The sequence below is a fragment of the Delphinus delphis genome, chromosome 1 (assembly GCF_949987515.2).
Source record: "Delphinus delphis chromosome 1, mDelDel1.2, whole genome shotgun sequence".
Taxonomy (NCBI): domain Eukaryota; kingdom Metazoa; phylum Chordata; class Mammalia; order Artiodactyla; family Delphinidae; genus Delphinus; species Delphinus delphis.
In genome coordinates this window covers 115,288,673-115,294,554 of record NC_082683.1, presented here as the reverse complement: position 1 = coordinate 115,294,554, position 5,882 = coordinate 115,288,673, and positions in this window count along the sequence as shown.

The window sequence follows — 5,882 nt, the reverse complement described above, 5'->3', positions numbered from 1 at the left end:
TGTGTGTGTGTGTGTGTGTGTGTGTGTGTGTGTGTGTGTGTTTTTGCTGAGGTGCCCTGCCCACAGACATTGACTTTGAGCTTTTGGTTGTAGGAGATCAGAGAGCAGAATAGGTCAGATCTTGGACTTTTGAATCTGTCCTGGGTTTGGGTCCTGACTCCGCTGCTTACTGGCTGTGTGGCTTTGGGCAAGTTACCTAACCTCTCTGTGCCTCTCTTTCTTCATTGGTAAAGGGGGCTACCATCTGCATTGTAAGGTGGCAAAGTAAGGATTAAAGCAGGGTGCTCGGTGTAAAACACGACGTGTGACTTATATAGTATGTGCTCAATATACAGCTTGAATTAAATATTATAAGTCTTACCTGCAGCTTAATGTGCAGCTCTTCTCAGTGAGACTAAAAATACGCTTTTCATGTAATAACCCTGAATTTCCTCACTTTAGTACGACATATTTCTCTCTTCCATTCACCTTCTTTGACATCTCAGTAAGTGGTTTGACTGTATTAACTTTATATGTTTTAAGTGTAAATTATACTCTCCCCCCTTCTGAAAAAGGATCTGAAGCAGCTGTATATTTCTATAATGTACACATTGTTTTTTCAGTTATGCATGTCAACATACATTTTCCCTTTCTATTTTTGGGTATTTATTTAATTGCATTTTGGCTTGGCATGCTTTTAAAAAATATGACTGGATCAGAAAACATCCATCCTGGTGCTGATGTAACCTTCCTTCAGTATTCAGAAATAGAAATTTTCCCTTCCCAGCTGGGACAAATAATAGTCTGTTTCTTTAATAGATTGGATAAGATTTTTCTTCTCTATTAAAAGTGTACCAAATAAAAACAGAAAGTCCCACTTTCTCTCCCCCCAGACTCAGATTCCCCACCACTGATGTTACTGCTGTTGGCAATGTGCTGGGTGTCCTTCCAGTCTTTTTTCTACATTTATACCAATAGTATCTATAAGGAGGTAGAGTCTTACCTTTTATAGCATCATTCAGCTCCCCTTTCATTTATGTAAAGATTTGCTTTTTAATGGCCACAAGGCATGCCATATTCTGTATTGACGGTGGTCTATTCAATTATTCTCACTACGGATGGATTTACAGGATATTTTCCTTTTCTTTTTTTTAACCACTGAAAGCACTGCTGCAGTGGCATCCTTATATATAGTACTTTCGGCCCTTGAGCTTCAATTTATGTAGAATCGATTCCTGTTGCTGAATCATAAGATACTCTTATTTAAAACCTTAAAATGTTCTACCAGATTGCTCTTCAAAAGAGCTCTTCTTACCCATATCCCAGCAACAAGATGCAAAAATGTCCACTCCCCACACCTTTGATTATATTGGATGACCTTGACCGTTTTCATTTTTCATATTATAATTGGTGAAATTTGGTATCTTACAGTTTTAATTTGCATTTCTTTATTGTCTATGTAGCATCTTTTTCTTATATTTATTGGCTTTCTGGACTTCATTTTCCTTTTTCTGAATTGTTGTTCTTACCATTTGCCCAATTTTCCATTGTTTTCTTTTCCTTATTGATGTGTTTGAAGGGGTTCCAATGCCTTTTCATATACATTACAAATATTTTCTCCCAGCCTTTGTATTTAATGTAGATCATAAAATCCCTAAGAGCAAGGTTAGAATTAAAGTTAAAATTGTTAAGTTAATCTATGCATCATCTATGTGACAACAGCATTTAGCCCAGCCTTGAACATAGGAGATCCCTCAAGGCAACTTTATTGACATAAAATCAAGTGAAATTAGTTTTGGAAACCCCGTTCTGTTCCACAGTTCTTAGCTCAAAAGTCTACCTCTTCAGAGAGGCCTTCTCTAATTGCTAAATCCAAAATAGCCACTCTCACACGCAGCCCTCAATCCATCACTTGTGGGCTTCACTGCACTTTTTGCCCTCTGAAATTATCCTGCCCATTTATCTGTTGACTTCTTGTCTGTTTCTCCACGACAGTGGGGACCTTTTCAGGCTTATTCATGGCTTTACACCCAGCCCTTAGAATAGCACAGAGTGGTTCATCCACAAATAGTTCCTAAAAATAAGTTGAACGATGAATTTTCAGGTATTATCTTAATGTTATAAGGTTTGATACCCATCATTTTGGTCTGCTATGTTTTAAAACCTATTAGGGTAAATATGCTAGCATCACAGTTATCTACTCATTTGCTTCATAATCACTCATTAAAAACTCTGATATTCTTGCCTGATCACACTTGCTGCAGAATGTCACAACCAACATGTCATGTTTTATAAAAATACAATGAGGCTTTTAATTGATACTGGATTGGCTCTTTATAGCAACTTATTTTTATCTTTACTACATTCTGTCTTCCCAAACAGCAGTCAAGTTTAGCACTCCATGTATTTTTTTTTTTTTTTTTGCGGCACGCGGGCCTTTCACTGTTGTGGCCTCTCCCGTTGCGGAGCACAGGCTCCGGACGCGCAGGCTCAGTGGCCATGGCTCACGGGCCCAGCCGCTCTGCGGCATGTGGGATCTTCCCGGACCAGAGCACAAACCCGTGTCCCCTGCATCGGCAGGCGGACTCTCAACCACTGCGCCACCAGGGAAGCCCTCCATATATATACATATTTTTTAGTACTCTCATTGTACTTTTTTTTTCTAATATTTTAATTTTATTTATTTATTTAGCTGCTCCGGGTCTTAGTTGCAGCATTCGGGATCTTTCTTAGTTGTGGCATGCGGGATCTTTAGTTGCGGCACGTGGGATCTTCGTTGCCTCGTGCGGGATCTACCTTGCAGCACATGGGATCTTTAATTGTGGCCTGCGGGATCTAGTTTCCTGACCAGGGATCGAACCCGTGCCCCCTGCATGGGGACTGCAGAGTCTTAACCACTGGACAACCAGGGAAGTCCCTCATTGTGCTTTTAATCTTCTTTAATAAGTACCATATGTCACACACACTAAATCTTGAGTATATTTCGTTCTGGTTCTGTTGTAAAGAAAAGCTCTTTGTACTGTATTTTCTAATATTTAGGGATAAATTTGATTTTTAAAAAATCGATATCTTGTACCCTGTAACTTTGAACTCATTACTTCTAGGACTTTTTTTTGTTGTTGCTGCTGTTGCTTTGTTTTGGTTGACTTCCATGGGTTTTTTTAGGTATTTAATCATGTCCTGTACCAAAAAAAAATGTTTTTATTTCTTCCACTTTGTTTCTTTATTTAGACCATATAAATACAAACTTCTTATCCAAGATTTCAAATGTTGCTGCTATTGCTTTTGTTATAGTTGTTGTTATTATTGTTTTCTAGACTTATGCATCCCTTCCTTGCTTCTCTGAACATGGTTACAGTTTCCTATATGCTTTTTCCTCCAACATTTTAATCAGAAATAAATGTTAAATTTTACTGCTAACCTTCTAACAACTTTTGAAATGATTATTTAATCATTTTTCTAGTGAATATTCGTGGTTAGTTTTCTGTATAATACACCGTCCTTGAATTTCACTATTTGGTAATAAAGTTATATATATATATTATATATATATATGTTAACAAATGTATATATAAGTATATATATAAGTTATATATATATTATATATATATAATAATTTGTTATATATAACAAATCACAAATATATAACAAATGTATATATAAGTATATATATAAGTTATATATATATTATATATATATATGTTAACAAATGTATATATAAGCAAATATATATATTTGTTTTTATTTTATTAAATTCTATCAAAACTGTATTTGTCTCATTAAATAGGTTGGGCCATACAAAATTTTCTTCTACATTGTAGTACAGTTGAAATAATATAAGAATGTTCTTTGAGGTATTTGGAAAAAATTTTCCACTGAATTCACTGGAGCTGAGGATGTCTTTGAAAGACTCATTTTATTTTAAATGTCTTCCTTGAATATTGATCTAATCATTTTTTCTATTTCATCCTGCATTCTTAGCATTATGAATATTTAGCTTGTCGCCTGTCTCTGATGAATCATCATATTTCCTATTCTGTAGGTAAAAAGGAAATGGCATGGAAAGCATGTCTGCCTGGGTCAGAGGTGGGCCTTACCCTCTAACATTATATCCCATAGTAAGATTCTCTCACCTTTTCAGTAAGATCCTCTAAGATGGTTGACTCTTAATCCCCTACTGCATCCTTAAGGTCATGCCCTCTCCCTTTGGTTCTAATCACTTGGGTGTGCCTACCCCCTCTGGTCAAATGTTCATTGCCCACAGATTCCTGGTTCTCCTTGCAGCCTCCCCAGTTCACTAAACCATTGTGCTAATCAGGCTCACTCCGTGCCCACAGGTCTACTGTTCCCACAGTTGCCGCTAAGTATGGCATGGTGGTGAAGAGGGCTGCCCTGTAGCCAGACTGGCCTTGGGTTTGAAACCTGATTATGATGCTTACCACCTTTGAAGCTGAATGCATACTTTTGCCTTTCCAAGCCCTAGTTTTCTCATCTGTAAATTAAAGCTAACAATAGTCTCCCTCTTACTGGATTAAGAGGATTCTTTCAGTCATCCAACCAACATTTATTAATTGCCCAATACACGTCAGGCATCGTTTTAGGTGGCAAATAAAGGTGGTGAAGAGAAAAAAATCCCTGTGTACGTGGAACTTATTCTGGAGAAGGAGTCAGGCAAATGAAGTATAAGCAAAATACTATATGTATATATTTGTATACATATGAATTATATATATATTAAATTAAAATAAAATATATTAAAATTATATTCAATAAATATAAAATATAATAAAAATTTAATAAAACATATTAAAATATATTAAAATTTAAAAATATATATTTTAATATATTATCTATATCTACTTATCTATCTAAATTTGAGGAAGTTAGTGTTTATGACTAGAAACAAAGAGAATGGTGAAAGAGATGCCAGAAGTGCTATTTTATTTGGTGAGGTCTGTGAGGGCCTTGCTGAGGAGGTAATGTTTAAGGAGTGATCTGTGTAAAGCGAGGAAGCCAGGCATGTGAGTCACTAGGGAAACTAGGTCCCTCCCGATAGAGGGACCGTCAAGAATAAAGGTCCTGAGGTGGGATTAAATGAGACTATACAACTAAAGGTCTGATGTAGTTATGGCACAGAGTGAGCTGCAGTTAATTCTCCTAAAACTCCTATTACAATCACCATCACCACCACTGCTAGACTTGTAATAAAGGGGCCAAGAACTGACTCCTGACGGGTATTCCAAGATCCTGGCACAGGGCTGTAAGTTTGGTGTCTTCCTTTCTCCAGTTATTACGGAGAAACGCACACCACCCGGCCACCCCTCCACGCCCAGCATAGAAGCATTCCTCCTTACTGCCCATCACACCCTGTCCGTGAAGGTTTTAGATGTCCGCTACTTAGATGAATTTCAAGGATTGCATCTACTTTTCCCTCCATCCCCTGCTAAAGACAGCACCCAGAACAGTATAGACTGTTAATTGGTGTTGGCCATCGGGGCCCCCTCAGCCCACCATCTCCTTCCCCTACCTGCTCATATCGAGAGTGGCCTGATTTGGGTCTGGGACAGAGAAAAGCAGAAGTGGCCCTGAGGGTTGGGGCCCATAGATTCATGGGCTCTTCCCTGTGCTAGAAAAACCTTTGTGGTTTTTGGGGTGTGTTCACCTGCGAGGAAGGAAGGCCCCACTGTATTTTCATGTAGGTTGTTTTGCAACCTAATTTCTTCCCCTCTCTCTTGCTCCACTGACATCGTCTGTTCCCAGATTGTTTCCCTCCTGTCCTTATCTCCTGCCCTCTCTTTATTGCTTCCTCTGCAAGCCAAATCTTGCCACAGCACACGTTTCAATACCACAGTTTGGGAGGGAGGCAAGTATTAAGGACAGAAATCTGAATTATGGAAGAAGGG